Source organism: Notamacropus eugenii, chromosome 2 (assembly GCF_028372415.1).
Source record: "Notamacropus eugenii isolate mMacEug1 chromosome 2, mMacEug1.pri_v2, whole genome shotgun sequence".
Taxonomy (NCBI): domain Eukaryota; kingdom Metazoa; phylum Chordata; class Mammalia; order Diprotodontia; family Macropodidae; genus Notamacropus; species Notamacropus eugenii.
In genome coordinates this window covers 445501791-445528778 of record NC_092873.1, presented here as the reverse complement: position 1 = coordinate 445528778, position 26988 = coordinate 445501791, and positions in this window count along the sequence as shown.

The window sequence follows — 26988 nt, the reverse complement described above, 5'->3', positions numbered from 1 at the left end:
AGAAGATGAAATATCCCGGTTCCTAGTTGCATTTATTAGATTTTCATAGCAATCACTTTTTGTTGTTCTTCAGTCATTTTTCAGTCATATCAAATTCTTTGTGACCCCATTTGGGATTTTCTTTGCAAAGACACTGGACTAGTTTACCATTTCCTTCTCCAGCCTGTTTTATAGCTGAGGAAACTTATGCAAACAGTTAAATGACTTGTCCAGAATCGCACAGCTGGTATGTGTCTGAGGGCAGATTTGAAACTCATGAAAATGAGTCTTCCTAACTTCAAACCTGGCACTCTAACCATTGGGCCACTGAGCTGCTCTATCAGTATTTATAATAATTTGTGCTATAACCTCATTTTTTTAAACAATTTGTGATTTCATTGATATAGGAGACTTATTATTAGGAAAATCCCTCTCTCCATTTGGATTGGATCCTGTTTGGCAAGTTAGAGTTTTAGATATTAGCAGAATATTACTTCCAATAGGTTAAAAGTGAGGAGCACAGAAAAACTCTTGTAAATCTTACAGTTTTATACAAATGTGAGTTAGTATCGTTATTAAAAGAGGCAAAAATAAGAGCTAATATAGCAGTGATATATATATATGAGTTTGTGTGTGTGCCCACACACTTACATATATTATACACTTATGTGCATACATACATACATACATGGCAGAATATCCTAATGGATAGAAACCTGGCCTCTTCTTTAGGAAGACTGGATTTCAAATACTACTCTGGACACTTACTAGCTCTGTGACTATGTGCAACTTGTCTTATTGTCAGATGCATTTCTAAATTTCTATGTTATACCACATTGTTATCTGTATTGGTGGAGAGAAATCTCACACCAACCAAATCACAGGTCACTGACATGACCATTTCCTTTTCAAAGAGATGACTAATAAACGATATATCGATCATGTATTTTCCTGACTATGGTCAGGCATGATTCACTTGAACTTTCAAAAGTATAAAAGAAAAATGGCAATTCCTTGAATGTTAGGAATTGCTAAGCACTTTTTCCCTTAGAGCTACATATAGAAAAGTTACTTGGAGAGAATGGTGTTCTTTGGATAATAAGGAATGTGACAATAATATACTGATTATATTATATATCATATATAAATTATATATATTATGTTATATATTATATTATATTATATACTGAAAATAATACTGATTTTCCACAATTATCATTCCCAAAGGAGAATTTTACAAGTGGGTAAACAAAATAGGATAATTTTGAAAATTTTGATTGGTTTTTAAACAAAGATGAGCTACAAGCCTAAATCTTTAAAAAGTCCAGCACATTTAATCAACACAATGGATTATCAATTTTATTAATTATCAAGTTTTATCACAATGAGTTCTTTCTTAAAATGAAAAATAACTAAATATTAGTTATGAGCCTGAATCCAAGTCAGAAATTAGAAGAGAATATCATTCTTTTAAGGTCTTTAACCAGAAATAAAACCAGAACTGTATAGTTCCTTAAGTTTGTGATCTATAAAATACCAGAAAAACATTTAAAAATTATTATTTACTTTTTGTCCTGCTGACAAACCACATTCTAAAATCATTACTTTTGAATGCATGTTGATTTCTTCTTATTCCTTTGACATAAGCCTATCATATTTTCTTATGGTTCACACATACTTAAAAATAAAACATTTTAAAATTTTGGTGTAGCTCAGTTGATATTACAGTGTAATGAAAAAACAAATGTCATTATAAATTGAATTTTTATCAGTGATGATTTGAATTACTCTTCCGCAGCAAACTCTCTGAATCAACAGTGACATCCGGTGACCATGAAGGTTATTTCTATTGAGGACAAGGAAAGGACATTTACAGAATGAAAAAGCATTAAGAGATTACTGTGTACCAAGCACTATGGGGTAAAAGTTGGGTAATGCAACAGGCCTCGCTTTCAAGATGTTCACTTCTGAAGGAGAGGAGATGTCTATAAATTTTCAGTTGTAGACTAGATAGACAGGCTCACTGATCCTTATAGTTTAGGAATAGACAGAACTAATCTTTATGATTCAATGACAGGTCAGATGGTGATACCCAAGATATTATCTACCCTAAATGATAGATATTAAGACCAAGTAGAATCCCATCATCCCAGAAGTATTACAGTTGGCTCTCTAATCACCTAAGTGGCATGAACAGTCCTATTGGGAAGACAGTGGTATTCCTAGGGAGGTTAGAGGAGAGCTGACATTAAATTGGTCTTGGTCAGTTTGATTGGCCAGATCTCAGATAATCAATCCTACCACTGATCTTCTTGACCCTTAGGCAACATTAGGATGGCCCTTCAAAATATCCAATGTCTGTCATGATTAGAATGCATATCAAAGTGGAATTTGTCTCAATAATCTTAAACTAAGTTCTCCATTGTTTCATCTTTCAATACCTGGAAGACACAAATTGTGTGTATATATACATAAGTGTATTATATGTAAATTGTATACATGTATATTACATATAAATATATATGTATATTATATATACATACATATATAATTTTTCCATATTACAATTCAAGACATAAAACTGGAGTCTAATGCCTGCCTCAAGTCTCTCCGTACTCCACTGCATTCTCCATTCAGCAATCAAAGTGATTTTCCTGGCAGGCCTGACATCAGTGTCCTACTTAATGAATTCCAGTGACACTCTATGGCTTCCAAGATCAAATACGAAATCCTGTCACACTGAAATCATTTCATCTCCTTGTCCTGTTCCACTTTTCCAATCTTCTTATATCTTACTCCTCTTCAAGCATTCTTTGATCCAGTGATTCTGGTCTCCTTGCTGTTTCATGAATAAGACCCTTCATCTTTCAGTTCCAGACATAATGCTCTCCCCCTTCATCTCTGCCTCCTAGCTTCCCTGGCTTCCTTTAAGCACCAGTGAAAATCCCATCTTCTACAGGAAGTCTTACCTAACCTCTCCTTAATTCTAGTTCCTTCCCCTTTCACTTATTTCCTATTTAATATAGCTTGCATGCACATATTTTTGTGCCATTCATCTATCTCATTAGATTGTGAGCTCCTTGTGAGCACAGAATATCTTTTTGCCCTGTTTGCATATCTCTAGCACTCAGCCTGACAGCAGGCAATAAATATTTAGTGATTTGCTTGCTAGCATTGTGGCTATGGGCAAATGGCTTTATCTTTTTTGATCTCATGTGAGGGGGTTGAAGTAGGTAACCTTAAGGTACCCTCTGTTTATAAAAAGGCTACTATTTTTAATGAGCTAAATGATGCATAGGTAGCATGGATCTCAAACTCTTTGTTGTTGTTCAGTCATTTTAGTCATGTCCAAGTCTTGGTTACACCATTTGGGATTTTTTGGGTTTTTTTTGGCAAGGATACTAGACTGGTTTGCCATTTCTTTCTCCAGTTCATTTTACAGTTGAGGAAACTGAGGCAAACAGAGTTAAAAGTTTTACCCAGGGTCTAACAGCTAGGAAGTGTCTGAGACTAAATTTGAACTCAGGAAGATAAGTCTTCCTGACTCCAGGCCAAACATTGTATCTACTCTTCCACCTACCTGCCCTTACTCCCCTTCTTACTCTCTTATTCAAGTATTTCAATATTTAAAAGTATCTCTGTAATTTCCATGGAATGGAAATTCCCTTCTTGTGATGCAGATTGGGACCAACCCCTTTCTGCTTATCCTTTGCAACTCTTTTCTGTGTCTTTCCACAAGTATGCTAAAAACTGTATGTATAATGTTCTAGACATTACAAATATACCTTAAAGACTGTTATTGTTTATCAATAATTTGTACTACATAACCAGTCTATCTTTTTTCCATTCTTATCTTTCTTTGACACCATTTTTCATTCTACTTCTTTTTTCTATTCTCTTATTTGTATTCTTTGGTATCATTGTCCCTTCACCCTAGTAACCTTTCCATTGCACTTTTGAGTGATTTTCCATTTTAATTCTTCTGTTTTGTTTGTTGACATCAGAGGAATATGAGCATTAAAAAGATAGACCTCTAATTCAGGGAAAAGCTTGATCTCATTAAAATCTATTGCATGTTCACAGAAAATGTATGTTTCAAGATATCTTTTTTATTCTCTTTTCAATATTTATGAGATTTGTTTTTGTTTTTTGTTTTGTTTTGTTTTTTACTTTCTGTAAAATACTCAGTGGGCAACTCAAATTGTTGTGTCCAAAAACTGTAAGTTAAAATAATTTCTGAATGCTCAGCGTTCAGAGGCAAACTAGCTAATACAACATTTTAAGAAGTGATTATTATTTTCTTCTATGTATTTTAGTATATTGGAAATAAAGAACAGCAATATGGAATTATGCCAAAAGAGTTACAAAACTTGCATACCCTTTAACCTATAGCAATACCACTATTAGGTCAGTTTCCCAAGATGATCAAGAAAAAAGGAAAAGGACTTTTTTACTCTAAAATACTCTCTTGGTGGTAGAAAAATAATGGAAACTGAGGGGAAGTCCATTGATTGGGAAATGGCCAAACTAGTTGTGGTATACTATTGTAATGGAGCAGTCTTGTGCTGTAAGAAATGATGAGCCGGTTGATTTTAGAAAAAAACAAGCAAGGAAATACATGCATGAAATAAAGAGTGAAATGAGCAGAACCAAGAGAACATTGCATATAGTAACAGTAATATTGTTCAAAGAACAATTGTGAACAACTAAGTTATTCTGAGTATTATATATACTCAAATCAAATACAAAGGATCTATGAAGAAAAATGCTATCCATGTGCAGAGAAAGAACCTGTAAATGCAAGTATACATATTATGATCTTTAAATACATGCATATATGTATGTATGTAAAACCATATGTATACATATATGTATATACACATACATAAATACATATTCATTTCAAATGGTGGCTTTCTCTACTGTGTGAGAGAAGGGGTAACAAAAAAATGTAAGAAAAAATAAATTAAATTTTAAAAACTGAATTAAGCAAAGCAACCCTGATAGAAGATCTAATCGAGGTGAGCAGCTTAGAATTAAAATTCTTTTGGCAATTACTTGAAATATGGTTAAAGATTTCTGTGTTTTGACTGAACATAGAAATGAACAAAATGAGAATAAACATTTTTTGGAGAAATTTACAATTGCATAATTTTAATCACACCACTGAGTAGATTAGAGTTAAGCTTAATGTTTCATTTTTCACCACAATCTGAATGAGAAGTCACATGAAATTGTTTCTTAGAGAGAGCACAAGCTTTAAAAATGTGAAATTCAATTCAGGCATTAGGATTTTCAGAGGATTTCCCTCCTCAGTAGTACGTTTTAGCTGCAACCAACCTTGGAGTCTTTTACAAGGTCATCTTTTAAATGCTTACTGCATAAATCTCTTGTTTTATTACGATAGGCTAATACTCAAAGAATTTTTTTTCAAACATGAAAATGATCCCTTCTGATTTGGAGAGAAAATAAGATACACATACATACATACACACGTATATATATACACACATACACAGATACATAGAAATACATATATGTATATAAACATATACACATACACAGATAGATGCATGCACATATATAATATGTGTATAGACAGATAAGTAGATATGTATATATATATATACTTTATGCAAATTTTATAGTAATACTCAGACAAAGTCTGTTTTGTCTGTTATTCAAAGAAATACGTGTATATTCAGAATGTTTCTGATGAAATATTTATTTGGGCATATCAATAAGAGTGAACAAAGAACAGGAAAGAAAGAAATACACTTTGTTTGAGATTGTTATTTTCACTCACAAAGGGCATTTGAGTATATTGTTCCATTTGGAGAAAAAATCCTCCAGTGATAACCTGCAGTCATTTGTATTTTTAAATGGTTTTTAACTTTGTTTGTTTTTTTTTCTTTCCAGGCAGGGAGAATTTAGAGGCTGACAACCATCTTGGTTATAGGATTTAGAAATGAAAAGGACCTCAGTGCTCATCTTAAACAGACTTAATGTTAATCCATATGAATATTAGTAGAAGAACCTGGAGATATTTAGCCTGAAGACAAGTAAGGTAGTATGACAACATAATATGAATATGAATAATTGTTCTCATGGAATACCAATTAGATTTGCTCTGCTTGGTTAAAAAGAACAGAATTAGGAGTAGTGGACTACTTTGGGAAATGACATATTTGCAAAACTATTAGACTCCGGGATTCAAAGAGAAAATATCAAATCCTACCTCAAAATGTATTAGATGTATGACCATGGACAAATCTTTTCAACACTCTCAGTCTCAGTTTTTTCATCAGTAAAATAAGAATAATATCTGTAGTGAGAGGTAACATTAAATAGTATAAAAAGAGCCAGATGACGTTTGGGACATCTGTTTAAGCTGTGACCTGGACACACAATGGCTGTATGATATCTAACCTCTCAGTGCCCTCATACCACTGTCTAAGACTACAAATTACAAAATAGTGACCCATTGGAACTGATGAAGAGAATATCCTAAGTGATGGAATAAGAGGTTCATGGTATTTTCCTTGTAACATTGTGAAGATATTTTACATCAACATTTATTTATCTATCTTTCCATGCATGTATATATGCATATGTATATACATATATAAATATATGTATACACACATCTATCTATCCATACTAGATGAGACAGACAGACAGACAGACAGATAGATAGATAGATAGATAGATAGATAGATAGATAGATAGATAGATATCTCTTCATTATCCCACTTGAGGTCTTCTTGGCAAAGTGGTTTTACCATTTCCTTCTCCAGCTCATTTTACAAAAGAGAAAACTGAGGCAAACAGGGTTAAGTGACTTGCCTAGGATCATACAACTGGTAGATGTTTGAATCCAAATTTGAACTCAGAAAGATGTCTTCCTGAATCTAAAACCAGTACTCTATCCACTGTGCTACTTAGCTTCCCTTAGCTATCATGTTAGCATAATTGCATTATAATATCATAATTATATTATAATATCAAGTCAGTTATCATAATTAGTGGATTCTCCCTCACTGAAGGTCTTCATGAAGAGCCTAAATAACCTGTTTTTAGTGGTAGTATATGCTACATTTTTGTTTTGTTTTTTTTATCAGTCACCAGTTGGACCTGGTAGCCTCTGTGGTACCTTAATGACTCTGAGGACCTGTGACTCTTAGAATTCATTAGTATAGAAACCTCATGTAAGAATGTGGTTTCACTGACTTATGAATGGAGAGAAAAAGGAGAAGGAAGGGCAAGAGAAAGAGAGAGGGGAAGGAGGAGTAGAAGGAGGAAAGGAGGAAGAAAAGAAGGAAGAGAGAAAGAAACAGAAAGAAAGGAAAGAAGGAAGAGATAAATGAATAAGAAAACAGATAAATATATGAAAGGATAAAAAAAAGTATGAATACAGTTTTGAACTTTGGGGTAATATTTTTCAATTTGTCATAAATATGATAATTTGCATATAATAATGTAAAGGTTTTCCCTCTCTTTAAAAAGTTTAGAAGAATACAGGTTTTTTTAATTCTATGAGAACAGAGACCAACTTTTTTTTTACTTAATTCTAAACTGCAAGTAAAAAAACAAGTAACTTCTATAGTGTTCTGAGATTTTAATGTTGACTTGTAGACAATGACTCTTTTAAGCTTTTTTTCAAAGTATATAATTTTCATCAAACTGCAGCTTCATTTCCCCCTCCCCAAGCTTTTTAATACTCCAGCATTTTTAGATAATTTGTTTTTTTTTTTCTTTTCACATTGATCTTTCTCTGAAATAATGGCACTGCTCAGACTGCTAGACATAGTACCTCCCACTTCAATCCCCACATTTTCTTTGGCTGATAATGGTGTGCAATTGAAAATAACTCTTTCTTTGTAACACTGAGGCAATTGTCCTTTACTATTCTTATATTTTTCTCCTATTTCTTGAGATGAAACCTTATTATCTTCCAGCTATAAAATTATTTTCCATTGTAGTTTACCAATTTTAGTAAAATGATCATTTAATACTTAGAAAAACAGTTGGTCTTTGTCCTGTGGAATATTGGCACATTTTATATTGAATGTGCAGAAGAAATATATAAAGTAGTTAAGAAAAGTACTGGGCATTATTAAAGTATTGTAGACTACAAAGTGAAGTCTTATTTCATTGTTGTTATCTGTGAAGCAAAAACAAAAAAACTTTTGTGAAAATGATATGTGTTAGATTGCTAAACTTTCTTCTATTTGATTCAAATTCTAATTAATAAATCAAAGCTAGCAAATATAAGATTAATTATAATACTGCCTTTATAGCCACAATATAGCCAAAGTTTTTGATTACTTGATAAACCATTAAATCAATAATGAATAATAATTATTTCCTGGCCACATGATTGTTTCCATGGCCCCTTCTTGATCCTATCATGCCTTATTCGTTTTACATTAAGACATCGCCCCATTCCATTCCACAATGTTGTTGCTGCTGCAGTTTATTCTCTTACTGTTCTGCCTATGAACTTAAACACTCTCCCCAAAAAGTCCCATTTTTGTACACACAAAAGGGGATACTTTTGAATTCTATCAAATCTGCACGAATCCTCTATGAAATCATTAACCTTCATTGTATACTACTGCTTGCGCTTTTTGAAAAAGTACACAATAAACCATAGAAGTTAGATTCAAAGGTGTTATGTTTGCCCATATTTCCTTCCGAATTTCTTTCTATTCTTTTCAGCATATTAAAGGGGAAGGGAGGAAAGAAAAAGGAATGGAAGAAAAGGTAGAAGGGAAAGAAAATGGAAAGGGAAGGAAGAAAAAACATCGTAACAAGAGACAATAAAAACAAATCCACATGGTTAGATGAGGATAATTTTTGCCATTGAGAGGTAGTATTAGGTACTAAAAAGAGTACTAAATTTAGAACTCAGAGAGTGGAGTCAATGTTTGTTACCTATTATTTATATGAACATTGACAAACTGCCTAATATTTCTGAGCCTAATTTTTCTCATCTGCAAAATGAGTGGGTTAAATTGTTACAAGTTAAATCTCCCTCCAATTTATGAATTATGTGATTTTTCTATTCCTATTCCTGTAGGAAATGTATTTGATAGGAACAAAACAAAATGTGTACATAAAGACCAAAGGGGAAATGAATATTATACTATAAATGAATGAGAAAAATAGATAGATAGATAGATAGGTAGATAGATAGATAGATAGATAGATAGATAGATAGATAGATAGATAGATAGATAGATAGATAGATAGATAGATCAGGGAAAACTACTTAGAAGGTCTATAATTTGAGATGGACTATAAATTATGGGTAGGAATTTAAGAGCCTGAAGAATCTTTCTCAGGAAAAACGGTGGTTAAAGATCTGGAGACACAAGAATGAAAGTTGTGTTTGGGCAAAAAGGCAAGGCAGATAGTCCATTTTGACTAGAATGTAGTGTGTGGAGGAGAAGAAGTGATATGAAGTAAGGATAAAGAGCCTTAAATGCCAAATTAAAAATTATGAACTTTACTTAGTAAACAACGGAAAATTGCTGAAGTACTTTGAGTCCGTTATTCTGGTTGGAATAACCAGAATATCATCATATTCTGGTTTTTGATATTTTGATCCCTAAGTGGCTTGGGGGTCTAGCATCAGATTTTCCAGTTTGTTGTATCTAAGCAACTAACCTATTTTACTCTAATAACTTGTATTGCACTTTGTATCTACTGCTTTGTCTGTTTCAACTCCATAGAACAGGATGTCTTTCCCAGGATAACTTCATCATTTCAAAACTCACTTCCATCCTGCTAACTCAAGACTTGTTTGACATGAGCGCAAACAGAGTATAGACTCCTCCCAATGCCTTTATTTGTAGAAGGAAGAAACTGGATTCTCAGCTTACTCCACTTTGTAGCTGCTGTTCTGCCCAGTTCAACTCCATGGAACAAAATGCCCTTGTGCTGCATATTCCCTGGTGCCCCCTAACTCCCACTTCCCTGGCGCTTTTAGCATGTTTTCTCTTCTGTTAAGATTTAAGGTCAAGGGCAGAGATTGTTCATTATTATTACTAATATTATCATTAATTGTATCCTCAGTGCTTAGCACAGTGTCTGGCACATAGTAGGTGCTTAATAAATATTTCTGAATTAACGAATTGGATATGTGGAGCAGGAAGGGGGAAAAGGGACACTCTATTTATCTTTGACATCTGTTTTCCTGCCATGGATGTCATCCTGGAGTGGCAGCATATTGCTTTAGAAACAATTGCCTCTGTTTTGTCCTCTGACCATCCTCTTTCCGTTATGACTTTTGAAGATGAGTTGATCAAATTTCCTTAGCTATTTTGCTAGTTCATTATCCATTTAAGACTAACTCTAAGTGTTCCCCTAGTCCCTTTGCTAGGTTTGTCTATGGTTTTGCTAAATTCTATCCCTCAAAGACTATAATTTCTCATGAGTTTAATTTTCACCTCTATTTGGATGATTCAAAAATTAGTATATCCAGCCCGAATCTCTCTCCTGAACTTTCACACATCCCAGCTTTCTATTGGATATGTAAAGCCGATGTTCCATACATAACTCAAACTTAATATGTACAGAATTTAACTTATCTTTTGCGTAAAACCCACTACTCCCCTGAACTCTATATACATTAAAACTAGCAGTATTCTTGTGCTCAATAAGTCTCACGATATTAGTATAATACTTGATTTCCCACTCTCTCTTACATATCTAATCAGTGGTCTGATGCCTAGTCTCTTAGAATCCTTTATTTTCTTCAAAATAGTGTTCAGCTGCTAACTTCTACACATGCAGTGTCAAACTCAAATAGAAATAGAGGTCACTGAAACATACATAAAGATCCTTTGTAGGTTGTGTATTAACTTAGAAAATCACATATTTACACAATATATATTTTACTTTAATTTATTTTGCTAAATGTTTCTCAAGTACATTTTTGGGTTAGTGTTGTGGGGCCTATGTGGCAGAACCCATTTGACACCTCTGTTCTACATCAACCCTTTACTGGTCTTCCAACTTTTCATGCCCTCCCTCACAAAACTAACTTGTAGCATGCTACAGAGACATACGAAGATAAATCTGTGCTCTGGCCTCTTCTGGTATGCCCTGTATGCTTTTATCTTTTACCAAAGGATATAATTGACCAGTAGCTCTTGGATGATACTTTGGTCTCTGTGACAGGGATGCAAGGTGGAGGTTTAGAGAACTGTGTCAAAGATGATTTTGGACTAACAGAAAGAGCCTTCTGTTCAGGAGGCCTTAAGAGAAGAAAGAAATAATTTGCCATTCTCTGTTGTCCCCTCTTTAGAACATATCACTTAGTGTTGTGTCAATTTGTCTTTAGTATCCCTGATTAGGGAAGGAGATTGCTCCAATCTTACCTCATCCCCCAATGCCCATGAAATTGTGGCAGCTATGGAAACTTGGCAGCAAAACTTTGTCCTTGGCTAGGTGAAGCTGACACTGGACCTCGTTACCTCTTCAGGTAAGTGATTCTTTTGCGTGCATGTGTATGTGTGTGTGTGTGTGTGTGTGTGTGTGTGTGTGTGTGTGTGTGTGTGTGTGTGTGTGTGTACAGACAGTAATTCTGGGGGATATTTTCTACCTCAGTAGCTCCTTTGTGAGTTTGAATATGGGAGTTCCAGAGTCAGGTACTCAATGAAATCAGAGGAGGAAGATTCCTTCAACTGTAGCATTTCTCTGTGGTGATAAGACCCACCAACAGAAAGATTCCTCAGCTGAAATTCTAATGCCCAAGCTGTGCATAGCTTTCCGGGAGATCTGCAATTGAAAACTGCAGTATAAGTCAGAAGAGAAACTGAATAAACAACTGTTAAGCAGTTCCACAAAGTGTTTCATGTCTGAAGGATTTGTTTTGATGTGTCTATTTTTTTTCTGTTTTAAGCAGTTCATTTGTGGTTAAAAAAAATAAATAGCTATCCTACGCTTGATAATATACTGCTTTGAAAAGTCAGTACCTTTCTAGAAGGGGAACCATTAATTTCTTTTAGAAGAGACTTTAGGCATGAGACATACTTTAACTTAGTTTATGAGAGCTTCCCTTAGGTTCTCCTCTGCAGTTGAGTGTAAGGAGTCAGAGAGTGTAAGAAAAACCTGTATACATTTTTTCTTTTGGGAAGGTTTCACTAGAACAGAATCTGGGCCCTCTTTAGATCAAAATTAGGCTTTTTTTTTTGTCCTGGGAGGAGGTCCTTCTGGTTTATGGATAACATCTGTATTTCGAATATATTTTTTATATATCTTTTGTCTTCCCCAGTAGAGTCGAAAATGTTACATATCTGTCTTCTTATCCTCTGGCATTAGGATGACAGTACCTGGCATATTAATGCATGGACACTGACTAACTCTCAATGGGTTATGGGGGCTCAAGGAGAATGCCAGAGATACTGTAAAGCTAAAACTGACAGGACTTGGTAGCTCATGGGATATGAAAGATGAAGGAGATAAGCTGAATGAAATGTATCACACACAGAAATAATTAAGATAAGATTTGGTGGGTATGGAGATATGGTAGGATTTGGGGTATGTTGAACTTGACATAATAATGAGATATTCATATGAAACAAGCAGACAGTTAAGAAATTTGAATCTGAAAATTACAAGAATCATTATGGAAAATCCTATCCACATTCAGAGAAAGAACTATGGAGTCTGAATGCAGAAAGAAGCTACAATTTTCTATTTTGTTGTTTTCTTTTTTGTGATTTTTTCCTTTTTCTGATTATTCTTTCACATTACTAATGTAGAAATATGTTTAATATGATTGCACATGCCTAAAAAAAAAAAAGAAAGAAAGAAATTTGAGTCTGAAACCCAGAAGGGAGGTTAGTGCTGAACACAGAGACTTCAGAATCAACTGAATAGAAATATGATTCAGACTGGGCAAATTCAAAGTTTACAACATACGATGCAGAAGAAAAGAAAAAAGAAACAGATAAATATGGTTGATAAGTTCTACCTAATGTCAGGACGACCTGAGTTCAGATCCTGCTTCAGACACTTATTTGTAATATGACCCTGGGAAAATCACTTAACCTGTCTCTACATCAATTCCTTCAGCTGTAAAATAGGATGTTGTGAGGATCGAATGTTAGGATATTTGTAAAGCACTTTTAACCATTAGAAGATTATATAAGTGCTAGCTATTATACAAATTTAGGACACCAAAGTTATTATATCAAGTCTTCTCTTCTGATTTTCCTGGGAGAGGTAGGTTCATATACACATTGTATTTCCCTTATCTCTGACTTGTCTGGGAAAAGGTGCTTGCTCCAATTGTCTACTTTTTAAGTACAAACCAATATCAGAGTTTTGCACGCCATTTGCAACAAATGCTAGTCAAGAATGGTCTCTTTCCAGAATTTATTTAAGCTATTGCCTCTCCTAGGAGTAGTACAATTCTGAGCCAAAGGTGATAATGGAGTTTTCTGCTCACTCCTCTCCATGATTTTAAGCGTTTAAAACAGAAAATCACTCAAAATCCTTCCCAATTACTGTTGGAGCAATAAACAAGCCTGATATTAGGAGGTGTTTCCGAGCAAAAATTGCCTCTACATAGCCCAACTACTGGACAGTTCCCTGTGCTTCATGGCTTCTTGTCAGTGGGGAAGATAGATTGGAGTCAGCTCTTAATGTGTGTATGCAAGTTTTCATGTAATTAACATGGGATTTTGAGGATCATGAAGAATTACTGCACCTGACAGACTTTCATAGCACCATGCAAAGGATTGATTTTTAATGCAGTGCAGTGATTAGTTTCAGTGACTGGAGATTAGTGAGTATAATTAGTTTTGGTGACTTAGAAAAAATATTATCTGTGATGATTGATGACACTCTAGCTATGTATGTCAGAGTCAATGATTAAATTAAATTACACTAAAGGCATGTTGGGAATCTTATGTCATTTTAGTGCATCATATACAAACTACTCTTATCTTATAATTCTTGGATAATTTTCCTGCCAACTTGGGCCATGGTCCTAGGTGTCTTTTTCCCCTGACAAATCATTAGTTTAGAAAATGCTTGTAAGGAAAGTGGTTATCATTTCTATACAATTTGAAAGGATCAGAGAAAATTTCCAAACTGTCAGAGCATGGCTCAGTAAAGGTTTTTTTGTTTGTTTGTTTTTTAAATTATAAAATCTAACACATTACTAACCTTAATAGAATTACTGTGAAGTTTTAGCCACATAGCAACTGAATCAAATAAACTAACTATAGGGAGGGAGTCCCTACTAAAATCCCATTTTCTACAGGAAGTCTTCTCAATATCTCTTAATTCCAGTGCTTTCATGTCAATTGTTTCTTCTTTAACCCATACAGAGCTTGTTTGTGCATTTTTTTTGTTATCTCTGAGACAGTCTTTTGCCTTTTTGTTGTTGCACAAAAGCTTAACACAGATTCTGGCATACGATAGGTACTTAGTGAAACATTACAGAATATTTACTCTAATGACTAGGGTGTATACATACAACTATGTAAATTGTCATTCTTTACTAGCACTTACCAGTATAGAAGCAGCTAGGTTGTGAGGTGAATGGAGTTCAGGACCTGAATTCAGGAAGATCAGAGTTCAAATCAAGTCTCAGACACTTCCTAGCTCTGTAATCCTGGGCAAGTCACTTTACCTATTTTTGTCTCAATTGCCTCATTTGTGAAATGGGGAAATAATAGCAACTACTTCCCAGGGTTGTTGTAAGCATCAAACGACTTAATACTTGTAAAGAGCTTACTTAGCATAGTGCCTAGTACACAGTAAGTACTTAATAAATGTATATCCCCTTCTTCCTCCTCCAAAAAGAAGACCTTGTCATTTATAATCATCAATATATGTGACCATATAATTCACAGATCTAAGCTAGATAGTTGAGTGGGAAATATATTTTGGGTTGTTTTTGTTTGTTTTTTACTTTTTCTCCCAGTCCTTAAATATTATTATAATTTTCCCCAATTACATATAAAAATATTTTTAGCATTCATTTGTACGAGACTTTCAGTTGGAAATTTCTCTTCATCCCTCCAACCTTTCCTCTCTTTTGAAAATGACAGGTATACATGTGCTATCATGTAAAACATATTTCCATATTCATCACTGTTGTGGAAGAAGAAACAGATTAAAAAAACTAAAAAAAATAAATTAAGTGAAAACGTGCTTTGATCTGCATTCAGAGTGCATCAGATGTTTCTTTGGATATGGATAGTATTTTCCTTCTTTGTATTTGTCTTGGATCATTATGTTGCTGAAAATAACTGAGTTATTCATAATTAGTCATCATACAATGTTGCAGTACTATGTACAATGGTACTGTTTCCTGGTTCTGTTCATTTCACTTTTTATCAGTGTGTACAAGTCTTTCCAGGTTTTTCTGAAATCTGTTCATCATTTTTACAGTACAAAAGTATTTCATTAAATTCATATACCCCAGCTGGTTCAATCGTTTCCCAATTAATGGCCATCCCTTCAATTTCCAAAATTTTGCCACCATGAAAAGGGCTGCTATAAATATTTTTGCACAGATAAGTCCTTTTCCATTTTTTGTGATTTCTTTGGGATACAGGTCTAATAGTGATATTACTGGATCAAAGGGCACACATAGTTTTGTTTCCCTTTGGGCATAGTTTCAAATTGCTCTTCACAATGGTTGGATCAATTCACAACTCCATCAGTTAGGGTCCCAATGGATTAGGGTCCCAATTTTCCCACATCCTCTCCAACATTTACCATTTTCTTTTTTTACTCACATTAGCCAATCTGATTGGTGTGAGGTGGTATTTCAGAGTTGCAATTTGCATTTCTCTAATCAAAAGTGATTTAGATAAAGATATCTTGGATTGCATCATCTGAAAACTGCCTGTTCACATTCTTTTGGGGAATGGCTTGTATTATCATACATTTTACTCAGTTTTCTGTATATTTGAGAAATGAGGGCTTCATCAGAGATACTTCCTATAAAATTTTTTTCTCAGCTTTTGCTTGCCTTCTAATCTTAGTTGCATTGCTTTTGCTTGTACAAAAGCTTTTTAATTTAATATAATAAAATTATCTTTTCTAAATTTCATAATGCTCCCTATTTCTGGTATGGTCATGAATTTTTCCCCTCCTTATACATCTGATAGGTAGGCTATTCCTTGCTCTTCTAATTTGATTGTTTCATTGTCTCTGATACCTTTGAGCAAGATGTAGTTTCCTTCCTTATCTCTTTTAATTATGTCTAATTTTTGTTTTTTTGCTTTTACTTTGTCTAGTATCAGGATTGATATCCATCCATTTTTTTTTCTACTTCAGCTAAAGCATAATAGATTGTGCTCCAGCCCTTTACCTTTACTCTATCTGCTTCAAGTTTGTTCCTTGTAAACATCATATTGTAGGAGTCTGGTTTTTGATCTACTCTGCTATCCATTTCTGTTTTATGTGAAAGTTCATCCCATTCATAATCATAGTTATGATTACTACCTATGTGTTTCCCTCTATCCTAATCTTCCTGTTTGTTCTCTCTCTCCTTTTACCCTTTCCCTCCTCAACAATGTTTTGCTTGTGTCCACCATGTGCCCAGATCTGCTCTCCCTTCAGCTAGTCCCCACCCTTCCTTTACTTAATCTCCTCCCCTCCTACTTACTAATTAATTATATCCACTCTGTGCTAGGTGGGTGGGGACTTGTTGTCTAGACTATAAGTTCCAGAATGATTTGGGTTTAAGGTTTGATTTTTGAGCAAGAAATGTAGCCAGTAAACCAGAGGAAAAAAAGGTAGCTTCTGAGTGTAGAGGATGAGGAAGAGAAGGAGGAGGGGGAGGAGGAGGGGAGCTGCTATTCACTCTCACTACTTAATATATAGTAATTGTCTCTCTTTTACGCAGGAATCCTGAGAGTCTTCCATTCCCAGTTTAATTTTTTTTCTTTTTATTAAAGGGGCCATCCCTTAAGCAATTACTTAAAGAAATCTGTTCATTGAATGGATGTATCTCACTCAAAGTGAGGATGTGGGGGGAAGGAGCCAAGATGGCATAGTAGAAAGACTCACATATGCTAGCTCCAAACCGACAGCCCATAAAATATTTGTAAAGAAGAACTCCCAACAGATTCTGGAGCAGCAGAAGCCACAGAACAACAGAGCAGACGAGATTTCTGTTCCAGAGAGCCCTGAAAACCTGATGCAAAAGGTCTATTGCACACTGGACCCAGAGCAGAGCCCAGCCCTGTCTTGGCCACAAGGCACCAAGAGGAGCATATCTGGGCAGGCTTCAGGGACAGAATCTCCAGCAGCCATGCAGGTCCCTCCATCCACAGGTGACAAGGATAAGTGAGAGGGTCTCTTTGGCTGGTTGAGAGGGGAGTGGGGTGTCCCCATAACTCAGGCCCCCTCGGGAGGCAGCAGCAGAGGTGGCAGCAGACAGGAGCTCCCAAAGCAGGCAGGAGCCTGGATCCATTGTGGAAGGTCTCTGCATAAATCCCTTGAGGGAACTGAGCCCTGTTTGGCGGCCCTGCCCCAACCTGAGCACCTGAACTTAATCTCACACTGAATAGCAGCCCCGACCTCCGCCCAAAGCCCTGAGGCTGGGAAATAGCATTTGCATCTCAGACCCCAAGTGCTGGCTGGGCAGATCTGGAGGTGTGGTGGGCGTGGAAAGAAAACTCAGAAGTCAAGTAACTGGCTGGGAAAATGCCCAGAAAAGGGGAAAAAAAATAAGACTATAGAAGGTTACTTTCTTAGTGAAAAGATAATTCCTCCCTTCCTTTCTGATGAGGGAGAACAATGCTTACCATCAGGGAAAGAAACAGAAGCCAAGGCTTCTGTATCCCACACATCCAAAATAAATATACCATGGGCTCAGGCCATGGAAGAGCTCAAAAAGGATTTTGAAAATCAAGTAAGAGAGGTGGAGGAAAAACTGGGAAGAGAAATGACAGAGATGAAAGAAACGCATGAAAAGCAGATCAACACCTTGCTAAACGAGACCAAAAAAATTGCTGAAGAAAATAACACCTTGAAAAATAGGCTAACTCAATTGGCAAAAGAGGTTCAAAAAGCCAATGAGGAGAAGAATGCTTTCAAAAGCAGAATTAACCAAATGGAAAAGGAGGTTCAAAAGCTCACTGAAGAAAATAGTTCTTTCAAAGTGAGAATGTGATAAGACCTTAGCCTGAAAGGGCCAGGGACTCACATTGAATCCTGGGCCATCACCAGTTGTCCTGATCATTATAAGGCCCTGGACCCAGATGGCTCAGGTGAAGAAAATGAGGCTGGTGACCTTACACAGCCCTCCCTCCCTCAAATAAAGTCAACTGCAAGTCATGTCATCCTCTTGATGTCTTGGTCTTCTTTGAGAATGAAGGACAAACACAACAACAATCCCCTCCTACTTCCCTGTCAGGTAAGATAGATTTCTATATGAAACTTTTTCTGTATATTATTTCCTCTTTAAACAATACTGATGAGTAAGATTCAAGCAATACCCATCATCTACCCTCCCATCTTCTTCTCCACTGTAGTAGGTCTTTCTCACCTCTTCATGTGAGATAATATTCTCCATTCTACCTCTTATTCTCTTCTGCTCCAATTGTACTCCTCTCTGTCATCCCTTTTCTTTTTCATGCAATTCCCTAAAATTCACTTTAAACCCATATCCTCTATGTATATTCTTTCTGTCTGTACTGTAAGTGATAAAATTTTTAAGAGTTACAAGTATCATCTTCCCATGTAGGGATGTAAATTGTTTAGCTCTATTGAATCCCTTATGATTTCTTTTCCCTTTTTACCTGTTTATGCATTCATTGGGTCTTGAAATTGGAGATCAAATTTTGGGATTAGTTCTGGACTTCTTCTTAGGAAGGGTAGAAATTCTTCTATTTTCTTGGATATTTTTTCCCTTGATGTATTATGCTTAATTTTTGTCAGGTAGGTGATTCATGGTTGTAGTCCTAGCTCCGTTGCCCTCCAGGCTGTCATGTTCCATGAATTTCAGTCCTATAGTGTTGCAGAGGCCAACTCCTGTGTAATTCTGATTATGATACCCTGATATTTGAATTGTTTCTTTCTGGGTAGTGTTTTTTTCTTGACCTGATAGTTCTGAAAATTGGCTTTAATCTTTCTTGGAGTTTTTATTTGCGACTCTCTTTCTTGAGGTAATTGGTGGATTATTTTACTACCTAAATTGTCTTCTGGCTCCAGGACATCAATTTTTTTTGATAATTTGTTGAAAGATGTTAGCCAGATCCTCATCTTGATTATGGCTTTCAGATAGTCCAATGACTCTGATATTTTCTCTCCTGGATCTATTTTCTGGTTTGGGTGTTTTTCCCATGAGGTATTTTACATTTTCTTCCATTTTTTAATTCTTTAAATTTGATTGATTTATGATGTCTTTTAAGGTATTCTTTCTCTCAGTTGTACTCTTTAAGGAGTTGTTTTCTTCAGTGAATTTTGGTTACCTCGTTTTATTTAGCCATTTCTACTTTTTTCCAGGTTTTCCAAGCTGTTGACTCTTTGTTTCCATAGTTCTTTTGTATCACTTGCATTTCTTTTTCCTATTTTTCATCTACCTCTCATGTAATTTTTTAAGCTCCTTTTGGTGGTTGTCCATAAGTCCTTTTTGTGCTTAAAATCACATTGCATTTTCCTTTAGGTTTTGTCCATATTTGTTTTGATATTGTTGTCCTTTTTTAAGTTTGTGTGTTAGTCTTCCCTTTCATCATAACAACTTTCTATAGTGAGACTCTTGTTTTTGTTGCTTTTTGCTCATCATTTTTAGGAGGCCTTTTCTTCCTTTCTTTTAAATTTGATCTGTGCCAGCGGCTCATAAGTAGGCTGAGCCAATATAATTACAATGACAATTCTGCCTAAATTAATTTGCTTATTCAGTGGCATACCAATCAAACTATCATATAACTATTTTCTGGAGCTAGAAAAAATAATAACAAAATTCATCTGAAAGATAAAAGATCCAGAATGTCAAGGGAACTAATGAAAAGAAATGCTAGGAAAGGTAGCGTATCCCTACCAGATGTCAAATTGTATTAGAAAGCAGCAATTATCAAAACCACTTGGCACTGGTTAAGAAACAGAAGGGTAGACCAGTGGAATAGGTTAGGTACTCAATACTCTGTAGTCAATGAATATAGCAATATACTATTTGATAAACCCAAGGACCCCAGCTTCTGGAATAAGAACTCACTATTGAACAAAAATTGCTGGAAAAACTTGATAACAGTGTGGCAGAAACTGGGCATAGACCAATGCCCGACACCGTGCACAAGAATAAAGTCCAAATGAGTACATGATCTAGGCATAAAGACTGATACCATAAACAAATTAGGGGAGCAAGGAATAGTGTATTTATCAGATTTATGGAGAATGGAAAAAATTTTGACTAAACAAAAGACAGAAAATATTATGAAGTAAAGAATGGATAATTTTAATTACATTAAATTGAAAAGTTTTTGCACAAACAAATCCAATGCAACCAAGATCAAGAGGTAAGCAGAAAACTGGGAAAGAATTTTTGCTACTAGTGTCTGTGATAAAGGCCTCATTTCTAAAATATATAGAGAACTGAGTCAAATGTACAAGAATACAAGTCATTCCCCAGTTGATAAATGGTCAAAGGATATGAACAGGCAGTTTTCAGAGGAAGAAATTAAAGTTATCTATAGTCATATGGAAAAAATGCCCTAAATCACTATTGATTAGAGAGATACAAATCAAAACAACTCTGAGCTACCACATCACACCTATCAGATCAGCTAACATGACAAAATAGGAAGATGATAAATGTCAGAGAAGATGTGGGAGAGTTGAAACACTAATTCATTGTTGGTGGAGCTGTGAGCAAATCCAACCATTCTGGAGAGCAATTTGGAACTATGCCTAAAGGGCTACAAAGATGTGCATGCCCTTTGACCCAGTAATACCACTTCTAGGACTGTATCCACAAAACATCATAAAAATGGGAAAGGGTTCCACATGTACAAAAATATTTATGGCAGCTCTCTTTGTGGTGGGCAAAAACTGGAAATCAAGGGGATGCCCATTAATTGGGGTATGGTGGAATAAATTGTGGTATATGAATGTAATGGAATACTATTGTGTCATAAGAAATGAACAGGAAGACTTCAGAGAGATCTGGAAAGACATATATGAACTGATGCTGAGTGAAAGGAGTACAACCAGGAGAACTTTGTACACAGCAACAACCACAGTGTGTGAGGAATTTTTCTGGTAGACTTAGTACTTCATTGCAATGCAAGGGCTTAAAAATTCCCAATGATCTCTTAAGGCAAAATGCCTTCCACCCACAAAGAAAGAACTAGAATTCGATCTCAGAATGAAGCAGACCATTTTCTTTTGTATTACATTTTGTTTTGTTTATGATTTCTTCTATTCATTTTAATTCTTCTATGCAACATGAGTAGGTCAAGTCATTAATTTCTCTGGTGCTCAGTTTCTTTATCTATAAGATGACACATTTTATATTACCAATATCTCTTCCAGCTTTAAAATCTTACAAATCTAAGATAAATTTCCTACTGAATTTTATAGCCCATTTCTGAGTATTATATAATCACACCTGAAAATTTCCTAGACTTCATAGGAGAGACCTGTTATCAGTCAAATAGGACCACTCTATGAACCATTTGTTGCTGTATTAAATATATTTAATGGTTACTTCAGGAGTAACTTCCCCACCCATCAGGATCTGGCCCATTGCATTTCTAGCAGCTACATTACATTTTAATAGAAATTCAAACTTCTTAGAAAACACAATACAGTCTAGTTATTAACCAGCATGTTGCTGAGGGGTTTTCGCTGTAGTATCGATATTTTGTCTATTTTTAAAGTCCATTAGGCAGTATTATAGTTTAAAGGCAAAATAACACAATGTGCATTCCCAGGTGAATTGTGCTAGGAAAAATGAGCATTCTTTCAGGATTACTGATTTAGCTTTGACATATGTGGGCATACTGACTTTGATACAAGCTAAGGAAAAAGAAATTTAATTTTTGAACTCTTCTTCTTCCTTTATTAGCTCTTGGGATTGGGTGTTGGGGAGAAAGGGATAGACAATTAATTAATGTTTAATATGTGTCAGGTACTGTTCTAATGAATTACAAATTTTATCTCATTTAATCCTCACAACAATGCTAAAATATGCAATTTATGGTTAAGGAAATTTTGGAACATAGAGGTTAAATAACTTGCTCAGATTCCAAGAACTAGGTGACAGAGGCCAGACTTAAATTGAACTCTTCCTGACTCAAGATCCAGTGTTCTATCCAAAATTTGCTCTATCCACTGTGCCACCTAGATGCCTAGTGGACCTAAAATTAGGATTCCATTGATATGGAAAAATCTCAGGATGAAAAACCACAAATACAGATCAGCAAATTTTCTTCCACACATAATTTTAAAGAATTGCCTAGATACTTTTCGTGACTTCCTGGTGTCACAGAGCCAATATGTGTCAGAGGTAGATCATGCACCTTGGTCTTACTGAATGAAGCTGGCTTTTTGTATGCTAATTGTATGCTGCCTCTATTATTAGTTCCCTGGTGTCCACACAGGTTAAATTACAATGTTCAGTATACGGTTTCCTTAAAGTTGAACCTCTTTCTAGTCTTTACCTTCTTTCAGACTCTTCCAACAATACATTTTCATCATTATATTGGAAAATAAATGCTGAATGAGTAGCCTGTAAGACACTGATTGTTGGTAAAAACAGATGGGAATTCAAGACAAGGAAAAAATGAGGAAAGGGAAAGTTTTGTTTTATTTCTTTTTTTTAATTTGACCTTCAATGGACTGATGTGTAAGGCAGATGCCAAGCCAAGTAAACCAGACCTCACAGAGTGGAGACTGATTTTTCCGAAGATAGAAAGTTGCTCTGGCATTAGAGATCCTTCCCTAAGACTTCACTTGCTCATTCCAAGCTTTTTAGCAGGGTAGCAATACGTAGGTAACATGAGAACAACAGAAAGGCTGTATACCTGTTGCATGTATCTTGTTATTTACATGTTGTCTCATTCATTAGATTTTGAGCTCCTTGAGAGTAGGGGCTCTTTTTTGCCTTTTTTTCTAAACTCAATATTTAACACACAATAAGTACTTAATAAGTGTCTATTGAGTGATGAATTGTAAGGGAAGAAAAAGAAGGAGGAGGAGGAGAAGGAGGAAGAGAAAAAGGAGGAGTAGAGAAGGTTTCATAAAACTCAGGGAAAAGACATTCAAGATTCTACAGTTTGGGGTTCTAAAGAGAAGACAGATAAGGAGAAATGTTCTCAAGAAAGTAACTATTATAACACTATTGCTGAAAACTGATAAAGAGAAAAAAGAGATAGGGAAACATTACTGCTTGGGTGCTCCCATGAACTCAGAGTTTAAAAGTAGATAGAAGTGAGAGAGGCAACAAAAGCAGAAAGCAAAAGAGAGACAGAGATATTTAACAGAAGTATCACAAAAGCTAAATGGAAGGAAGAGTTGGTGCTTTTGAAAAACAAGGAATCAGGGGGCAGAGCCAAGATGGCGGAGTAGAAAGACACATACGCTAGATCCGAACCCACAGCCTGTAAAATATCTGTAAAGAAGAACTCCCAACAAATTCTGGAACAGCAAAAGCCACAGAACAACAGAGCAGATGAGATTTCTGTTCCAGAGAGCCCTGAAAACCTCTTGCAAAAGGTCCGTCGCGCTGCCGACCCAGAGCAGAGCCCAGCCCTGCCTTGGCTGCGCAGCACCAAGAGGAGCCGATCCGAGTGGGCTTCAGGGAGAGAATCTCCAGCAGCCGTGCAGGTCTCTCCACCCATGGGCCCCAAAGGTTGGTGAGAGGGTCTTCTCAGCTTGCCAAGAGGGGAGTGGGGTCCCCCCATAACTCAGGTCCCCTCTGGAGGCAGCAGCAGAGGCAGGAGCAGACAGGGGCTCCCCAAGCAGGCAGGAGCTCAGATCCATTGTTGAAGGTCTCTGCATAAACCCCCTGAGGGAACTGAGACCGTGAGGTGGCCCTGCCCTGACCTGAGCACCTAAACTTAATCTCACACTGAATAGCAGCCTTGCCCCCAAGAAAAGCCCTGAGGCTGGGAAGCAGCATTTGAATCTCAGACCCCAAGTGCTGGCTGGGCAGATCTGGAGGCAAAGTGGGTGTGAAAAGAATAGTCAGTGGGCTGGGAAAATGCCCAGAAAAGGGAAAAAAAAATAAGACCATAGAAGGTTACTTTCCTGGTGAACAGGTATTTCCTCCCTTCCTTTCTGATGAGGAAGAACAATGCTTACCATCAGGGAAAGACACAGAAGTCAAGGCTTCTGTATCCCAGCCCACCCAATGGGCTCAGGTCATGGAAGAGCTCAAAAAGGATTTTGAAAATCAAGTTAGAGAGGTGGAGGAAAAACTGGGAAGAGATATGAGAGAGATGAAAGAAAAGCATGAAAAGCAGGTCCACACCCTGCTAAAGGAGACCCCAAAAAATGCTGAAGAAAATAACACCTTGAAAAATAGGCTAAGGCAAGGTTCAAAAGAGGTTCAAAAAGCCAATGAGGAGAAGAATGCTTTCAAAAGCAAAATTAGCCAAATGGAAAAGGAGGTTCAAAAGCTCATTGAATAAAATAGTTCTTTCAAAATTAGAATGGAACAGATGGAGGCCAATGACTTTATGAGAAACAAAGAAATCACAAAAGAAAACCAAAAGAATGAAAAAATGGAAGATAATGTGAAATATCTCATTGGAAAAACAACTGACCTGGAAAATAGATCCAGGAGAGACAATTTAAAAATTATGGGACTACCTGAAAGCCATGATCAAAAAAAGAGCCTAGACATCATCTTTCAAGAAATTATCAAGGAAAACTGCCCTGATATTCTAGAACCAGAGGGCAAAATAAGTATTCAAGGAATGCACAGATCACCGCCTGAAAGAGATCCAAAAAGAGAAACTCCTAGGAACATTGTGGCCAAATTCCAGAGTTCTCAGGTCAAGAAAATATTGCAAGCAGCTAGAAAGAAACAATTCAAGTATTGTGTAAATACAATCAGGATAACACAAGATCTAGCAGCTTCTACATTAAGGGATCAAAGGGCATGGAATGGGATATTCCAGAACTCAAAGGAACTAGGACTAAAACCAAGAATCACCCACCCAGCAAAACTGAGTATAATACTTCAGGGGAAAAGTTGGTCTTTCAATGAAATAGAGGACTTTCAAGCATTCTTGATGAAAAGACCAGAGCTGAAAAGAAAATTTGACTTTCAAACACAAGAATGAAGAGAAGCATGAAAAGGTAAACAGCAAAGAGAATTCATAAGGGACTTAGTAAAGTTGAACTGTTTACATTCCTACATGGAAAGACAATATTTGTAACTCTTGAAACTTTTCAGTATCTGGGTGGTGGGTGGGATTACACACACACACACACACACACACACACACACACACACACACAGAGACAGAGAGACAGAGACAGAGAGACAGAGAGCACAGGGTGAATTGAATAGGATGGGATCATATCTTAAAAAAATGAAATTAAGTGCTGAGAGAGAAATATATTGAGAGGAGAAAGGGAGAAATGGAAAGGGGCAAATTGTCTCTCATAAAAGAGGCAAGCAAAGGACTTTTTAGTGGAGGGAAAAAGAGGGGAGGTGAGAGAAAAACATGAAGTTTACTCTCATCACATTCCACTAAAGGAAGGAATAAAATGCACACTCATTTTGGTATGAAAAACCTATCTTACAATACAAGAAAGTGAGGGATAAGGGGATAAGCAGGGTGGGGGGGATGATGGAAGGGAGGGCAAAGGGAGGAGAGAGCAATTTGAGGTCAACACTCATGGGGAGGGACAGGATCAAAAGAGAGAACAGAAGTAATGGGGGACAGGATAGGATGGAGGGAAATATAGTTAGTCTTAGACAACATGACTATTATGGAAGTCATTTGCAAAACTACACAGATATGGCCTATATTGAATTGCTTACCTTCCAAAGGGAAGGGGTGGGGAGGGAGGGAGCTAGGAAGAGAAGTTGCAACTCAAAGTTTTAGAAACAACTGTCGAGTACTGTTCTTGCTACTAGGAAACAAGAAATACAGATAAAGGGGTATAGAAAGTTATTTGGCCCTACAGGACAAAAGAGAAGATGGAGACAAGGGCAGAGACGGATGATAGAAGAGAGGGCAGATTGGTGATGGGAAATTAGAGTGCTCGGTGTTTTGGGGTGGGGAGAGGGGACAAAAGGGGAGAAAATTTGGAACCCAAAATTTTGTGAAAATGAATGTTAAAAGTTAAATAAAAAAATTAAAAAAAGAAGGAATCAGAAAGAGTTTTTAATAAGGTATATTGGGGAAAGGGTAAAAAAAATTAGAACATGAAGGCTAATAGAGAGAAATGTAAGTCTTCTTCTGGAAAAGGAACAAACAAAGAGAGCACAGAGCACACAGCCTGCACCACCACAGACTTCACCATAGTAGAGCAGGGTGGCAACAGCGTGGGTAGACTGAAGCAGAGGCAGTAGTGCAAATCTCGAACATATCAGCAAAGAACAGAAGTCTATCAGAATTGAGTGAAAGAGAAATGCAGGGCCCCCAGTAATAGCAGCAACCACTCCAGAGACTATCAGCCCACAGATTACATCTTTGAAAATCACCTACTTGAACTTCAGGGAGCCAAGATGGTGGAGTAAACTGTAAGTGCTCTCAGTCTCCCCTTGTTGATCTTGAAAAACCCAGAGAATATTGTTCCAGGAAAAAACCTGGATTAGTGGAGCCAGCAAAAGGGGCACAACAATCTTTCAGTTCCAGTGGCTAAGGAAATCAACAAGATGAGTATCTCTTGCTCTAGCTGAAGGGGACAAGTACAGGATAGAAAGGGTCCCAGCAAACCACAACTAAGCAGACCAGGAGGAGACCCTGAGCCCTAGATGATGGAGCCAGTAAGTGCCAACACCAGGATCACAGGCATGCCTTAGCACAGTTACAGGAACTGATAAAAACCAGTGCAGACTGGGGTTCA